Raw genomic sequence first — 18,267 nt, forward strand, 5'->3', positions numbered from 1 at the left:
TCAAATCAAATCAAATCAAAAATCGTATGTAAATGCAAATGTTTTTCCTAAAGCGCAAATGCAGATTTGTTCAAGTGCGTACACATGAGGAACGTTCACATTAAAGACATTGATTGGTAAATGGCGCTCCTCAGGATTTTCTTAGCCCACTGCGAATCAGATATTATAGGTTTGTCTCACTCCGGTGTTTACAACCATTGCCAATATAAACGACAAGCTACAATATAGAGAATATAAAATATAGCAACTCTTAATGTATGTGTTATATAGATTTAATGAGCGGAACAGGCGGAAACCATAGTACATAATAGTAAGACAGTAAGAAGGTTTGTTAATTTTTATATCTCTTTTATTCAGATATTGAGTGTGTTTTTAGTCAATGGCGGGAGATTGAGCAGGTTTCAGCTGTCCTGCCTGTGGTGGGATGTTTGTTCCACCACGTGGAGCCAGGACAGAGGCTTTGATGACCTCCCAGGAGCCCAAGTAGGGGTCTCAGGCGGCCAGAAGATGCAGAGCGTAGGGGTCTTGAGGGTGTGTAGTAGAAGATGCAGAGCCTAGGGGTCTTGAGGGTGTGTAGTTAGAATATGTAAAGTGTAGGGGTCTTGAGGGTATGTAGTTAGAAGATGCAGAGCGTAGGGGCCTTGAGGGTGTGTAGTTAGAAGATGTAGAGCGTAGGGGTCTTGAGGGTGTGTAGTTAGAGGATGCAGAGCGTAGGGGTCTTGAGGGTGTGTAGTTAGAGGATGCAGAGCGTAGGGGTCTTGAGGGTGTGTAGTTAGAAGATGCAGAGCGTAGGGGTCTTGAGGGTGTGTAGTTAGAAGATGCAGAGCGTAGGGGCCTTGAGGGTGTGTAGTTAGAAGATGCAGAGCGTAGGGGTCTTGAGGGTGTGTAGTTAGAAGATGCAGAGCGTAGGGGTCTTGAGGGTGTGTAGTTAGAAGATGCAGACCGAAGGGGTCTTGAGGGTGTGTAGTTAGAAGATGCAGAGCATAGGGGCCTTGAGGGTGTGTAGTTAGAAGATGCAGAGAGTAGAGGTCTTGAGGGTGTGTAGTTAGAAGATGCAGAGCGTAGGGGCCTTGAGGGTGTGTAGTTAAAAGATGCAGAGCGTAGGGGCCTTGAGGGTGTGTAGTTAGAAGATGCAGAGCGTAGGGGTCTTGAGGGTGTGTAGTTAGAAGATTCAGAGCATAGGGGTCTTGAGGGTGTGTAGTTAGAAGATGCAGAGCATAGGGGTCTTGAGGGTGTGGAGTTAGAGACCATTGACCGGAGGTAGGAGGGAGCCGTTCTCCTCGTTGCACGGAATGCCAGGTCAAGAACCTTGAAGCGGATTTGTGTGGCAATGGGAAGCCAGTGCAGCTCTGCGATACATGGGGTGACGTGCGCTGACATTGCTAAGCTATAATGGAAACGATGAGCCCAGCATCATTCCAACGGACGGGCTCCAACGCCTCTTCACTAACCATCTCCACTCATTGCACACACATCCACATGCACACACAAATGCAAAGATCCATAGAGGTCCCTAGATACCAAGAACATGCAAATGGACCTTGTAGAAGTGGAGCAATCTTCCATTTACTTAGGTATGTATTTTTAGGCGGATTTTCAGAAAATAAAATAAAAAAAGTCAACCAACGAACTAGATTCTTGTACCGGATCTCCTCTCTGGTAAACAAGAATACCCTGAGGACTCTGGCAGGAGCACTCATTCAAGGGTACTATGACTATGCGTGCACCTCATGGTACCAAAGCACCTCAAAGGCGCTTAAAACAAAATTACAAACATCACAAAACAAACTGGTCAGACTACTACTTGACCTGAACCCCAGAACCCACCTCACCCCTGCCCACTTTGCCAACCTAGGATGGCTTAGAGTAGACGACAGAGTACAGCAACTTGCAATGGGCCTGGTCTACAAGATACACTATACGACCGGGGTGCCCATGTACATGTCAAAATACTTCCCAAAGGTCAGTGAATACCACAACCACTACACCAGAGGAAGCTCAACAAATCATGTTAAACCCAGATTCGGCTCAAACAAGGGACTAAACACGTTTCGCAATTATGCCACAACAATGTGGAACGCCCTACCCAAAGCTGTAAAGGAATGTGAATCCCTGCCCACATTCAAAACCGCCCTTAAAGAGCACCTACGGGAGGCTGCAATTCGAAACTGGCCACCGTAAATGCCCAAAACCCCCACCACCTCCTAATAGACAGTCTCCTCCCCACCGCATGTATATATTCCCTCCCCGCCGTATGTATATTCCCCTCCCACCCACCCACCCCCTCCTAATGTACAGTCCCCTCCCCATCATATGTATATACTCTGTCAGGATCTAGGGGTAACAGTACTGTATATTTGAATACCGCCTATGTCACAAATGTATCAGTACTAAATACCTATATGTCCCTATGCCATAAATGTCATGTATGTTATGTATGTCATAAATGTCTATATGAATTGAAAATGGGGGACCCTGATGGAAACAAGACAAACGTCTTTCTCAGGTCTGCATCCCCTTAACAATTGTATGTATTGAGCCGTACTGTATTGTACCCATTCTGCAATCTGTTAAATAAAGTTTTCATTCATTCATTCATTCATTCATTCATTCATTCATTCATTCAGAAGCTCATACTGGCTGCATATCTGTTCTACTGTCTCTAGAAGATCATACTGGCTGCATATCTGTTCTACTGTATCTAGAAGCTCATACTGGCTGCATATCTGTTCTACTGTCTCTAGAAGATCATACTGTCTGCATATCTGTTCTACTGTCTTATCTAGAAGCTCATACTGGCTGCATATCTCTTCTACTGTCTTATCTAGAAGCTCATACTGGCTGCATATCTCTTCTACTGTCTTATCTAGAAGCTCATACTGGCTGCATATCTGTTCTACTGTATCTAGAAGCTCATACTGGCTGCATATCTGTTCTACTGTCTCTAGAAGATCATACTGGCTGCATATCTCTTCTACTGTCTTATCTAGAAGCTCATCTGGCTGCATATCTCTTCTACTGTCTTATCTAGAAGCTCATACTGGCTGCATATCTCTTCTACTGACTTATCTAGAAGCTCATCTGGCTGCATATCTCTTCTACTGTCTTATCTAGAAGCTCATACTGGCTGCATATCTGTTCTACTGTATCTAGAAGCTCATACTGGCTGCATATCTGTTCTACTGTCTCTAGAAGATCATACTGGCTGCATATCTGTTCTACTGTCTCTATATAGAAGATCATACTGGCTGCATATCTGTTCTACTGTATCTAGAAGCTCATACTGGCTGCATATCTCTTCTACTGTCTTATCTAGAAGCTCATACTGGCTGCATATCTCTTCTACTGTCTGTCTAGAAGCTCATACTGGCTGCATATCCTTTCTACTGTATAGAAGCTCATTGGTTTGTAAATTGACTAGATTTTCTAGAGATTTTTAGTTTTTAATTGTATGTTTTGTAATCTGTATCTGTCGTTACCAGTTAGTCGTGTTACTTTGCTCGTATTCACTGTTCTGGTGGTTCTAGTTGTACGCCTGGATCTGGTGTTCTTTGACCGTGTCCTATATGCCCTGTAAATAATATGTACAGATACCGAGATGTCACAAATATGTTACCTGTTACCTGTTTATTGCACAATGTTGTTTTTTTATTGGATTCTATTATATGTTGTACCACGTATTGCACATCGTTGCGGGCAAGACCACCCGCATTTCATTGTATACTTGTATGCCGTGACAATTAAAACTCTTGACTTGACTTGACTTGACTTGACTTGACCCTGCTACACTTCATCTCAAAACAAACTGGTCAGACTACATGCTTGACCTTACTCCTAGAACCCACCTCGCCCCTGCCCATGTGACAACGGCTTAGACGACAGAGTGCAGCAACTTGCAATGGGCCTGTCTACAAGATACACTATACACGATCAAGGTACCCATATATGTGTACATATCAAAATACTTCCCAAAGGTCAGTGAATACCACGACCACAACACCATAGAGGGAGCTCCACAAATCATGTTAAACCCAGATTCGGCTCAAACAGGAACACGTTTAGCAATTATGCCACATCAATGTGGAACGCCCTACCCAAAGCTGTAAAGGAATGTGAATCACTACCCACTTTCAAAACCACTCTCAAAGAACACCTACGGGAGACTGCAATTCGAAACTGGCCCCTGTAAATGTCCTAACCCAACCCAATGTACAGTCAATTACCAAACATGGTTTTGTCAATATGTACAGTTGCTTGTGCAGTTGTACAGTGTCCAGTGTCCACCCCTACCCAACCTACCCAACCCCCCCCCCCCACTCCACCCACCCCCCCACCTATAATGTATACGTTTTCATAAATGTATAGCCGTATATCCTGATGAATTGAAAATGGGGGACCCTGATGCAAGACGAAAGTATTTCTCTGGTCTGCATCCCCTTAACAATTGTGTGTATTGAGCTGTACTGTATTGTACCCATTCTGCAATCTGTTAATAAAGTTTTCAATCAATCAATCAAAACCGTGGTCAGTCTGTGCGGAGAAACAAGGATCCGAGCATGGTTGCCAGATCGGATTAACAATATCCGAACCGCCCATTATTATCAAAGGTCTGTCAGATGAAGGCGGACTCTCAAATCTGGCAACACTGATGCGTTGCATTGTGGGGGATCCCGGTTTGAAATTTGAATTGAAGCGCGCAAGAGATCTGGACCACGTCGTGAGCATTGCAACTGTTGCATCTTCTCCTCAGGTAATTGTGTGCAACACATATATTTTATTATTTATAAGTAATGCGTGCCGCTGATATAAATGAGTGCTGTTTAGTCTGTGTTTTCAGTGACTACTGTAACGTTATTAGCTCGATATTATGAAACTGCAGCGGGGTAAACTACCGGAGCTGCTAACTGGCTAACGGTATGACTAGCTAACGTTGCTATACTGTACCCGGAGCTGATAGCGTTATGACTATGAGAGCTAACTTTTGTTAGCTTGGGGAGCTGTGGTCCGTGTTGTATTAGCTTGTGTTAGCTTGGGGAGCTTACTAACCCTACTGTCATGCACTAATAAACTAACCTACGCTGTAACACGCAACACTTTGATGAATATTGTTACTCAGCTGATAGAGTTGTAATAAAATATATAATTTCATTGTTGCAAATACTGTTACAGTGCTGGATCTCATCAATGAGATGAACGCAGAAGACGGCTCAAGAACAACTACTTCAAGTGGTCGTAAGTGATGTATACATTTTTTTATTGTGTGTGTGACTGTGTATGTATATATAATATATACTTTTTAATCTGGGACATCATTTCAAAGAGTCATCCTGTAATGCCCTCTCTCCCCCTCTCTCTCTCTCTCTCTCTCTCTCTCTCTCTCTCTCTCTATATGGGTAACGCATGTATTCCTGGTAACCTGCCCCATTTCTAAGCCATATAACCCAGGACGTTATACGAACAACATTAAAATCTTTTCTCATGTCAAGAATGATTGTTATAGATGCCAAATAATTCACCTTAAAAAAAATACATCATGTAATGAGGGATGGCGGACCTCTAAAGTTGACCTAAGTTACCGGGAATACCAATTCACTATCTCCTCCAATTTAAGAGAGAATTAAAATGTTTTGGTTGTTTTGTAGGGATATCATCATCATGTAACATAATACCATAGTTCTCCCCGAGTTATCTCAAGAGAATTCAAATTTAGCTGAATCTGAAGGGAAAATCCGGGTATGGGATATGAGTCAACATAGTTCATGACCTTCAATTGATAACAAACATAAAAGGCTTAATTTTCATGGCAGATGCATGATATGTTTTGGGCATGATCTTGGCACCCCAATGAACAACCAAAATGAGTTTCGTCTTTTGTGGCCAATTATTTGAGGAGATAATTACGTTTCACATATTGATCCCAGGTTACCGCGAATACCTATCCTCACAATTCCAGATAAACACTTAAATCTCCTATTTGACTAAAGATTGGTGAGATTTTATTTTTGGAAATCATAACATCAATAATAAGGGTTAGGTGTAAACCAGAATTACTAGAATGTGTTGTGTTTTGTCTGTTAAAATGAGCAAAAACAAGGAAAGGGTATTCCCAGTAACTTAAAAACAAGTGCAAAAAATACAGTTCTAGAACAAGTATTTTAATTTTTTCTATATTCAAGAAAGTGGAAAGGAACCCAACATTTTCAATTGTCTGCACACAATCGTTGTTTTGTTATTCACCACCATGCCCCTAGTCAGTCTACACCACCATGCCCCTAGTCAGTCTACACCACCACCATGCCCCTAGTCAGTCTACACCACCATGCCCCTAGTCAGTCTACACCACCACCATGCCCCTAGTCAGTCTACACTAGCAACCTGCGCCTAGTCAGTCTACACCACCATGCCCCTAGTCAGTCTACACCACCATGCCCCTAGTCAGTCTACACCACCATGCCCCTAGTCAGTCTACACCACCACCATGCCCCTAGTCAGTCTACACCACCATGCCCCTAGTCAGTCTACACCACCACCATGCCCCTAGTCAGTCTACACTAGCAACCTGCGCCTAGTCAGTCTACACCACCATGCCCCTAGTCAGTCTACACCACCATGCCCCTAGTCAGTCTACACGACCACCATGCCCCTAGTCAGTCTACACCACCACCATGCCCCTAGTCAGTCTACACCACCATGCCCCTAGTCAGTCTACACCACCATGCCCCTAGTCGGTCTACACCAACCTGCCCCTAGTCAGATATGCTTACTTTTGGTTAGGCCTCCAAATTAAGATAATCTGGACAAACCTGTCAGATTTTCTGATTTATATGTAGACCGGTTTGAGTTTATTGTAGTGATGTTACTGTGTTTCAAAATCTCAGATATTAACTTGTTAAGTGTTTGTTTTTTTACAGTATGTAAAACCCTACTGTCATGCACTAATAAACTAACCTACGCTGTAACACGCAACACTTTGATGAATATTGTTACTCAGCTGATAGAGTTGTAATAAAATATATAATTTCATTGTTGCAAATATACTGTTACAGTGCTGGATCTCATCAATGAGATGAACGCAGAAGACGGCTCAAGAACAACTACTTCAAGTGGTCGTAAGTGATGTATAATTTTTTTTTATTGTGTGTGTGACTGTGTATATATAATATATACTTTTTAATCTGGGACATCATTTTCAAAGAGTCATCCTGTAATGCCTTCTCTATCTCTCTCTCTCCCAAGACGGTCAAGATCTAACGTATTCTCGCTCTCTCTAGGTTCATGGCCACTAATGACTTCAGACCTTCAGAAGGACAGTATGCTGGATGAGGAAGGTCTTGGCCATGCTGCGATGGCTCCTAGAAGACAAGAACGGAGAGGTGCTGGACCTGGCTGTCAAATGGTTTGTAATGCTACAGTATATTGTATGTAGTTGTGCATGACATGGACTAAATTAGAGGTCCTAGATATGCAAAATAATATTGAGAATCACTGGCCTTAGACTATCTACTAACGTATTCTCGCTCTCTCTCTTTAGGTCACTAATGACTTCAGAGCTTCAGAAGGACAGTATGCGTGTAGCTTATTGCCAGCGGAAGAGTGCAAGAATGCTTCCGCATTCGTCACTGCACGCCAGTACGGTAATGCGCCTTTCCTTTCGCCCCGCTCAGACAAATGCATGTAGTACATTGCAACACAACGCAGCATTTCCGCGTACATTGCAACGAATCACTTGGAGTTTGAAAGTGATATCAGAAGAAACTACTCAACCTCAGCTGTCTTTAACTAGCAGGACGCTAGTGGGCTAGTCGCTAAAATATATATCGTTTTATATATAATTGTACCAACACAGATATTAGGCAGTACACACATTGTCCTGCAATACATACAGTGAATGCACAGCTACATTCGCCATATATTTCTATCGCTGCTGCGGTCTACAGTGAAATGCAATATTATTATTATTATTATTGTAAAGATTATCATTACAATCGCAGCCTGGAGAGGCAATGTTACAAGTGTACGAGGGTTGTGTGCAAAGAGCACAGCCTCTCAATTTGCACAACGTGCACAAAATAATAATTGTAATGATCTTTACAATAATAATAATATTGCATTTCACTGTAGACCGCAGCAGCGATAGAAATATATGGCGAATGTAGCTGTGCATTCACTGTACATGTATTGCAGGACAATGTGTGTACTGCTTAATATCTGTGTTGGTACAATTATATATAAAATCGATATATATTTGAGCGACTAGCCCACTAGCGTGAAGGGGCTCCTTTCCTCAGAGCAGCCCGCTTGTATCACCACGCTCGGCGCTGCTGCGATGGTGCAGGAGGTTGCCTCGCTAGTGGGCTAGTCGCTCAAATATATATATCGTTTTATATATAATTGTACCAACACAGATATTAGGCAGTACACACATTGTCCTGCAATACATGTACAGTGAATGCACAGCTACATTCGCCATATATTTCTATCGCTGCTGCGGTCTACAGTGAAATGCAATATTATTATTATTGTAAAGATCATTACAATTATTATTTTGTGCAAGTTGTGCAAATTGAGAGGCTGTGCTCTTTGCACACAACCCTCGTACACTTGTAACATTGCCTCCAGGCTGCGATTGTAATGATAATCTTTACAATAATAATAATAATATTGCATTTCACTATAGACCGCAGCAGCGATAGAAATATATGGCGAATGTAGCTGTGCATTCACTGTACATGTATTGCAGGACAATGTGTGTACTGCCTAATATCTGTGTTGGTACAATTATATATTTTAGCGACTAGCCCACTAGCGTCCTGCTAGTTAAAGACAGCCGCGGAAATGCTGCGTTGTGTTGCAATGTACTACATGCATTTGTCTGAGCGGGGCGAAAGGAAAGGCGCATTACCGTACTGGCGTGCGGTGACGAATGCGGAAGCATTCTTGCACTCTTCCGCTGGCAATAAGTTACACCCGGACAGTATGCTGGATGAGGAAGGTCTTGGCCATGCTGCGATGGCTCCTAGAGGACAAGAACGGAGGTGCAGGACCTGGCTGTCAAATGGTTTGTAATGCTACAGTATAAATTATTGTATTACATCACACTCACCATCAATGACTCCACCATCACCCCCTCCCCCCTAGTCCGCAACCTCTGTGTCATCCTCGACCCCACCCTCTCATTTGACCCCATGTCCGCTCCATTGTCAAAACTTCATATTTTCACCTCCGCAACATTGCCAAAATCCGTCACTGCCTCTACCCCCTGCTGCTGAATCCCTCATACACGCCTTCATCTTTTCCCTCCTGGACTACTGTAACTCCCTCCTCACTGGCATCACCTCCCGCTCCCTCCATAAACTGCAGATGGTCCAAAACTCAGTTGCCCGCCTCCTCACTAACACCCGGTCCCGCGAACACATCACTCCTGTCCTCCACTCCCTCCACTGGCTCCCGATCAAGGAACGCATTAACTTCAAAACACTACTCCTCACCTTCAAAGCCATCCATAGCCTGGCCTCACCCTGGTCTTAAACTTTTTACACCAAGAGAACGGTGGGGAGAGAATATATACATATGATGGGGAGAGAATATATACATCCTAATGTACAGTCTCCTCCCCACCGTATGTATATATTCTCTCCCCACCATATGTATATTTCTCTCCCACCCCCTCCTAATATACAGTCTCCTCCCCACCGTATGTATATATTCTCTCCCCACCGTATGTATATTTCTCTCCCACCCACCCCCTCCTAATGTACAGTCTCCTCCCCACCGTATGTATATATTTTCTCCCACCCCCTCCTAATGTACAGTCTCCTCCCCACCGTATGTATATATTCTCTCCCCACCATATGTATATTTCTCTCCCACCCCCTCCTAATATACAGTCTCCTCCCCACCGTATGTATATATTCTCTCCCCACCGTATGTATATTTCTCTCCCACCCACCCCCTCCTAATGTACAGTCTCCTCCCCACCGTATGTATATATTTTCTCCCACCCCCTCCTAATGTACAGTCTCCTCCCCACCGTATGTATATATTCTCTCCCCACCGTATGTATATTTCTCTCCCACCCACCCCCTCCTAATGTACAGTCTCCTCCCCACCGTATGTATATTCTCCCCCCAACGTATGTATATATACCACCATCTTTCTCCCGGGTTGGTGTGATCACATGACTGACAAAGCCGTGCAGTGATAGGCCAGAAGTCAATTTGATTGCATCCAGGCGCGATTGCTTATCCTGTCTGGGTAGCCCGGATGATGGTTTTTTGATCGAATTTTATACACCGCAATTATGCATCGAATTTTTTTTACATTGAATTTTATTATACATTCGAATTTTTTACATTGAATTTTTATTTCACATAGGTAAATTCAGAGCAAAAAAATTCAGATACATGATTTTCAAAGTAATTATTTTCAATGCTATAAATTCGGTGTCTGAAAAAATTCAGATACATTTTTCAAAGTAATTATTTTCAATGCTATAAATTCGGTGTCTGAAAAAATTCAGATACATGTTTTCAAAGTAATTATTTTCAATGCTATAAATTCGGTGTCTGAAAAAATTCAGATACATGTTTTCAAAGTAATTATTTTCAATGCTATAAATTCGGTGTCTGATAAAATTCAAAAATCAGATACATGTTTTCAAAGTAATTATTTTCAATGCTTTAAATTTGGTGTCTGAAAAAATTCAGATACATGTTTTCAAAGTAATTATTTTCAATGCTATAAATTCAATTCAGATACATGTTTTCAAAGTAATTATTTTCAATGCTATAAATTCGGTGTCTGAAAAAATTCAAATACTTCTGTCACTCATTTGCTTCCATACTGGCTCTTGTTGTATTTTGTTATCTTGCTTTCCTTCTCTCTCTTCTCTCTCTCTTCTCTCTCTCTCTTCTCTCTCTCTATCTCATCCTCTTCTCTTCTGTCGTTGAATTTGTGGTTCGTTCTTTTTATTTGCCTTTTTCACTTTTCGTGTAGGGCAGTGAGTGGAAGTCCCATCCCCTCCACGTCGGGGACCAGCACGCCTCGCCGGGGCCAGCGACAGCTCCCCCAGACCCCCGCCACGCTACGCCCCCACGTCACCTATTCCCCCGTGGTCCGTAAGGCTATGCCCACGCCTCCCGGGGTGCCCCAGGGGCGCCTCCCGGCCCGGCCCCCTGGCGCTTTTCTCCGGAGCCCCCCCCCAGGGGCCTCCCCCTGCCGGCCCCCCGCCACCCCACCATGGCTCACCTCGTCAGGGTCGCCACCCGCCACCTCGCTGGGGTGACGCGGGAGGAGGGGGGTCTCCATGGAGGGCGACGGTTGCTTCTACAACCAGGACTACGAGCCACGCCACGAGCCGCCCGCCTATGAGCAGAGCCCCGCATAACATTGGGGTCTTGTGCTTGGCACTCCGAGCATGGCACTAACACTGTCACGGTTAGGAGTTTGATTCCTGCTGGGGCCACCCGTTGTGAATGATGTATACAGTCATTCCAAAGCACTTTATGTCCTAGTAATAGAGCTGTGCTATAGAGATGCTGTCATTCATTCATAACTAAACCAAAATACATTTATAAACAACGTCTTACTAAATGCAGGCTTTCATTTACAACTGAACGGCCATATCACTCGTTTTTGTATTAATTCTCCTAAAAAATGTTGCTAAGCTAGACTAACATGAAAGTTTAAGTGAAAGTACACACTTGAGTAAAAGTCAAAGTTTCTACTTTTAAATGTACTTAAGTAGTAAATTGAACTTTTTTTCTGACTGTCTATATTCTTCTGATAGCAGGTGTTTAATCAAAGATCCCCTGTGGGAGAAGCTGTTGCAGGGGAACAATGGGTTAATTTCATTGGAGGCTTTGTCGTTGGGTTCAGAGAGGAGGATGTGATATTTTTTTGTTAATAAATGTTTAAATATCTATTCAAGTTGTCATTTTTAACTGGAAAAAGTAGCATGTATGGGGGTAATTGTTACTTTACTTGATATTTGAGCTTCACTGCAGAATGGTGTATATTGTGTACAATGTGCACATACACTGAGAATATATTTCAGTGAGGTAGGAGACAGCATGTAAACTTCTGAATTGTTCAATGCGGGACATGCCAATACTCCATTGGTAAAGGGAAGGGTCCTTAAATATGTGGCATTGTATTACTAATCAACCATTTCCTACTGTATTTCCGGTAATGTATGGTCATAGGCAGATAGTGGAGTAGCTCTGGCAGAATACTGGGTACACAGTAAATTCCGCAAAGTAAATTTGACTCAAACTGAGTACATTTCACTCAAACTGAGTAAAATTTCTTTACTCAGTTTGAATCAAATGTACTCAGTTTGAGTCAAATTTACTCTGCGGAATTTACTGTGTAGTACCATTGCATTGGCAGTGTCGGCTAGGCTTCGGGCAACCAAACCTGGCCCAGTGTGTGTGGGTCGCATCTGGGCTGCTTTAGGCAACCCGACGTTCACCGCTTCCGGCAACCCCGGACATGGCCCAGTGTACTCGGGCCGGAATCGGCCAGTCAGTCATTGCCGCCTACTCGGCCGATCCGGACGTTCACCGCTTCCGGCAACCCCGGACCTGGCCCAGTGTACTCGGGCCGGAATCGGCCAGTCAGTCATTGCCGCCTACTTGGCCGACTCTGGCAGCCGGACTTGGGCCGACTAATTTCTTCCGGCCTGCCGGATACAGGCCATTAATGGGCCGGAACTTTTTGGCCACCTGGGTACTCAAAACCATCATTTTTCAGCCTCTGGATTTCAGGCTGTTATGGCCTGGCTCCGCCCATAAGCACTTTGAGTGATAGTCAGTCCAGAGAGAGAGAGAGAGAGAAACTCAGCGTCTCCCAGAGAGAGAGAGAAAAAAAACTCAGCGTCTCCCAGAGAGAGAGAGAGAGAGAGAGAGAGAGAGAGAGAGAGAGAGAGAGAGAGAGAGAGAGAGAGAGAGAGAGAGAGAGAGGAAAAGTGTAAACACTCTGCGTGTCCTCCCGGGAGCATGAGCTGTGGCGCAGCGCGGTGGTGGACTTCCTCGAGAGGGAGAGGGAGCCGAGAGGACAGTTCTCTCTCTCTCGGTTCGGGAGCATGAGCTGTGGCGCAGCGCGGTGGTGGACTTCCTCGAGAGGGAGTCCACCACCATGGGTCTATCTCTCTCTCTCGCTCGCTCTCGCTCGGCAGCTAGAGGGGGGCGGGCGTTATTATGCAAATACGCACCATATGACGTCACGAATAGGCTAATTTTCAGATGACTCACTTGAGGGAGGGACATTATTGTGAGAGGAGAATTGGAAGAATGTGCCAAATCGAGAATTAGAGACATAGATCCTATTACTATAAGTCCACATAGCTAGAAAATAACCCTAAACACTGGAAAAGGTCATTTATAAGATAGTTCCCCTTTAAAAAAAAAAACTCATTGTTGCATTTTGTACTTCATTTTTTACTTTAGGTTGTACTTTATAATAATGTTTAAGAAGAATTTGCAGTCACACAACGCCGTATATTTTAACATATTGCACAAGGTAATACCAGTGTTAATTTTGTCAACAAAAATTATGACGAAAGATGTTCGTCAACAAAGGTTTTTTTCATGACAACAACGAGACGTGACGTCACGTTATTGAATACCATGTGACGCTAACGAGACTAAATCGTTTATTAAATATCGTTGAGCACAACTGAGGACACAAAAATGTAATTTACAAAAACCAGGTCGAAATTTCTCTTCATGTATGATGATATTGTTGACTAAAACAAGACGAGACAAAATAATTATAACTTTTCTTAATGCCATCGTCCCGACAGAGCAGTGTGACGGGGAGCTCTGTTATTAGCATTAGCTGAAGAGCTATTTGAAAAGCTAGTTTTAGCTTAACGTTACCTTGGCTAAAGTTGGGACTATTTATAATCCAGCTCAGAGTCGTCGCCAGAACCAACTTAATGGGGGGGCATATTGTAACAGCGGGGGGGGGCATACATAAATAAAATATAGGCTTCAGAAAACGAGTTTCCCGCAAACCAACACACATTTCAAAACATGAGTGTGCATAAGAGATAAGACAGTCTCTCTCTCTCTCTTTCTCTCTCTCACGTCACAAACACACTCGCCTCTCGCGCACACAAATTAAACAGTATGAAATAGCCCGAGGCTGGGCTTAAATTCATTAACAAGTGAAAGTATTATTAATAATAACAAGGGCAAGGCGGCTTAAATTAAACAGTATGAGTCGTATGACTTACCCATTAGAAGAGTTGGAGGCGGCGAGTCGTGGCACTGAATCTCCTCAGGACCGTGTCCCACTTTCACGTGAGGTCTTTTGCAACTTCAAACTCTGCCTCAATTATAGGCGATCCATTATATTATCCATTATTATTATTTTGACATATTATGATTATAGACCACGTTAGCTTCTGCTGTAACAGATGCACCTGCAGCTGCAGCACCGGGCGCTTCATGGCGCCTTACCGAAAGCTCATCAACGTTAGATGTTGGAGGACCGTCACCAGGGAGGAGGCCGTGAAGAAGCCTTAGGTGCCCCCCCTGCCCCACCATGCATGCCATGCAACCATTTTCATATATCCATTTTATGTCCATCTCCAAGTGTTATATTTTACCCACTGACTCTATTGTACTTTTCACACTCACTCAAGTCACGCAGTCACGCTCTGACTACCCAACCCATCAACTCAACGTGACCAATTACACAATAACAAATTCAAACACACACACCAATCAGCGTGCGCTCAAACATACACTTCTTTTAAGACTTTTTTTGTTTAATTTCATTTAATAATAGGCTAAATAGCCTATTTATAAAGGAAAACATCTGACTTTTACTATAATAATTTTTTTTTAATGTTTAATTTTTTACTTTTTTTATAACAATTGCCCATGACGTTTGGAGGGGCACAGTGCGCCATCTGGGGGGGCATGGCCCGCGAATACCCCCCCATGGCGCCGACACTGATCCAGCTGCAGACCTGAAAGCAAAGTACAGCAAGTTGGCAAAGGAGTATTCCAAGGTAAATCACTTTTTCACCAGTAACGTTACATTGTTTGTATTTCCATCTAGCTCGCGTTAACTAGTGGCTAACCTAGCTCACGCTTCTGTGGCTAACTGATCTACCTCTCGCACACAATTAATGACATGTTGCGGACAGCCATACCGGTGACAATGTTTAGCTTTTAGTGCCAAATGATAAGAGTCTGAGGCGGAGTCTCAAAAGATAATGTTGAATATTTATTGTGCATTAAAAATCACAACAGAGCCTCTAACCTAAACGGAGCCTTCTGGAAGCAAGTGCAACAACGTATAATGTCTGTGTGGAACCAATGTGCCAACAACCTTTCCGTGGGTGAAGCATAGTTGTGCATGCTTACCAACTGTTAGTCTGCAACACTACTATCACCGACATCTAAGAAGGGAGATCCCCCCTTGAACGGCCCTTCTAAGGTTTCTCTCCTCCACACTGCCTGTGGAGCATTTTTCCCTATTGTTAGGTTTTAGTGAGTTTTTCCTTACCTTCGCGTGGGGTATGTCTGGGAGTGCTTGCATTCTTTCATTTATTTGCATTTATCTTACATTTTTTGGACCTTATGGTGTTCTTGTTCTGTTCTTGACTTATTGTTATGTTTTCTTCTTGACTTGTTTAAAGAAGACCTGTACGGCCCATGGGGACATTAACGTGTGTTGTCGGGCCTTATAAATAAATTTGATTTGATTTGATTTAATGATACTAATACTAATCTATACAATCATCTGTTGTTGAATAAATACCATTACTTTCTAGTTATTACTAAAAAACAGTATATATAAAACAGTAGCTGTAAAAAAGAAAAGAAAAAAATAGTTTTATAATTTATATAATATTATTTAATTTTTTTCTTAGTACATTAACTAAAAATAGACAAAAATGTCATCCGTTTTCGTCGACAAAATCTAGACTAAAACAAAAAAGACAAAATTGAGACAAAAACTGACTAAGACTAAAATGCTCAGACATTTAGTTGACTAAAACTGACTAAACGAAAAATAAATGAAGATGACTAAATATGATGAAAACGAAAAAGGAGCACTTGACACATGACTAAGACTAAAACTAAAATGAAAATAGCTGCCAAAATTAACACTGGGTAATACTGCACCTCTACTTTTTACACATCCTGTACATTTAAAGCAAATAGAATGCAGATGTTTCAATTGATTGTTTTAATAAAAATCCTTTTCACTTTGCTCCTGCTGAGGAGGGTCCGGGGTCAGGGGTAACCTTGGAAGTTTGATTGGTTCAAGTTCAAGTTTCAAGTTTCGACTTCCGGTATGAGAGCAGACGGGTAACACACGTGCGATAGAGCTCCTGGTCAAATGAGCGAAAAAACGGATAAAAAAGGACCCGAAAAGTGATTAAAAATGAAAATGCACACGAGAAGTAAGGAAGAGACAACGATTGTGAAGGAAAGAGAAATGGAGAACACACGAGAAGAAGAGAATTTGAAGAAACAGAGTCCCCGAAGCGAAGCCGAGAAGAGACAGGCGGAAGAAGGGGGAGGTCCCGCCGAGGCAGACACGGGAATGCCAGGATGGGCCGTGGTCATGCAGGCCGGGATACTGGAGAACATAACAGCGGCGATAAAACTGAACACGGACACGATAAGGAAAGATATTGGGAAGCTACGGGAGGAATTGAGGAAGGAACAGGAGGACTTCAGAGGTGAAATGAATACAGAACTCAAAAGGGTGGAGGAGAAGATGGCGGAACAGGACAGAAACGTGACCGAGTTACAGACTAGGACGGCACAAGCGGAGGAATGGAACACAGAGATACACGAGGTATTAACATGTGCGATTCAGAAACAAGAACAGATGGAGACAAATATGTCGGACATGGAGGGGAGGTCACGGAGAAATAACATCAGAATATGGGGATTGAAAGAAGGAGTCGAAGGGGAATCGGTGACCCATTATGTAGAAAAGCTTATCAAGGAGCAATTGAAGGAGACGGGACTGGAAAAAATGGAGATTCAGAGGGCCCACAGGGCGTTGGCTCCGAGACCGAAACCGGACAGACCTCCGAGAGCAATGATTATTAACTTTCTGAGATTTGAGATTAAGGAATTGATACTCAGAACCGCGTGGACCAAGAAGATTGAAATCGAAGGGAAAAGACTATCGTTTGATCACGATTACTCGACAGCGGTAGCAATAACACGCAGGTCCTACGCGGGACTGAAGAAAACTCTGAAAGAAAACGGAATGAGATTCCAATCACCCATGACCTCGCTAAGGATTCACTGGGAGGAAGGGACGGTGACGTATGCGACGGCACGAGAGGCGGCGCAGGAGATGAGACGACGGGGGATGCAGATGGCGGAGGACGGAGAAGGAAGGAGACAGGAGGACCAGACGCGGAGCCTGGAGCAGAGATTGGAGGGGGCACGCAGATGGACCAGAGTAGGAGACCGAAACCAGGGAGAGGAGGGAGGAGAGAGGAGAAGGCCGAGGTGAAACGTGACAGAACGAGGGCGGAGACGGACGAGGAGGCCAGAGACGGAGAAGGAGGGGAGAGGAGGCGGGAGGAGGCGAACGGATGAGTACACGCACAAGAGATTGAAAAAACTATCCAAATAGAGACAAAATATAGAAACTGAAATAACATATGCATAAACACACATTCCCAGTTAGAGACAGGATATAGAAATGAACATAACGTATACATGGACACATAATACACAAGCTGATGGAGGAAATAAATGGAAATATAACTAGGTTTGATAGACGAGACACAGAACATACTGAAACAAATACATAGACACACGCTGCGAGTAACACAGTTGGGAGGGATTAAGGGGATAAATGGACATCACATAGAAAATAGAGGGGAGGAAAATAAAGTAAAAAGGGGTACACAGGAGACACCGCACACGGGTAAGGGAGGAAGGAGGGACATTGAAACATATGAGTCACATTGAGAGGGACCTAGGAAAAGAGGGTCTTTGGTCAGAAGGAAGGACAGAGCGCTTTTGACCAGGAGCTCGACAGCAAAAAAAAAACAGTAAGAAAGCTGGACAAATATGACGAGCGATTGGGGGTAAGGGTTTCAAACCCCCAAGCCGTCAGTAGGGGGCCTCTCGCTAGGAGAGCAATTACCCCTCACCCACCAGCAGGGGACAGGGGGGGACACAGGGACCCCCCGAACGCCTTGGGAGCACTTTATGTAAAGTTTATGTTTTTTATTTATGTTAATCATTATATGTATTCGGTGAAGAGAGC

The sequence above is a fragment of the Notolepis coatsorum genome (genome assembly GCF_963971535.1).
Source record: "Notolepis coatsorum genome assembly, chromosome: 20".
Taxonomy (NCBI): Eukaryota; Metazoa; Chordata; class Actinopteri; order Aulopiformes; family Paralepididae; genus Notolepis; species Notolepis coatsorum.